Here is a 362-nt window from a genome sequence, read left to right on the forward strand (position 1 = left end):
CCAACTTGTGGGGATCGTGCCGCATGATCTCTCGATCCTTGCAAGTGCCGGGTTCACCTTCATCCGCATTGACCACCAAGTACTTGGGTCGGCCATCGTCGGGCTTGTTCATGAAACTCCATTTCATGCCCGAGGGAAATCCGGCTCCACCTCGGCCGCGCAGACCGGAGGCTTTAATCTCATTGATGATCCATTCGTTGCCCTTTTCCACGATCTCCTTGGTTTTGTACCAATCTCCACGGGCCATGGCCCCCTTTAAGGCCCAGTCGTGACGGCCATACAAATTGGTGAAGATACGATCCGAATCAGCCAAGGGGCCGAACTTGGTCTTTTCGTTGAGGGCGGGTGTGGTCGACAGGCAT

At 55.2% G+C, this 362-nt stretch overlaps 1 pseudogene; it reads right to left on the reverse strand.

The window, feature by feature from the left end:
• Nucleotides 1–362, reverse strand: part of LOC131883445 (NADH dehydrogenase [ubiquinone] flavoprotein 1, mitochondrial-like) — a 2,420-nt pseudogene that overhangs the window by 167 nt on the left and 1,891 nt on the right.

This window comes from Tigriopus californicus, chromosome 7 (genome assembly GCF_007210705.1).
Source record: "Tigriopus californicus strain San Diego chromosome 7, Tcal_SD_v2.1, whole genome shotgun sequence".
Lineage (NCBI taxonomy): Eukaryota > Metazoa > Arthropoda > Copepoda > Harpacticoida > Harpacticidae > Tigriopus > Tigriopus californicus.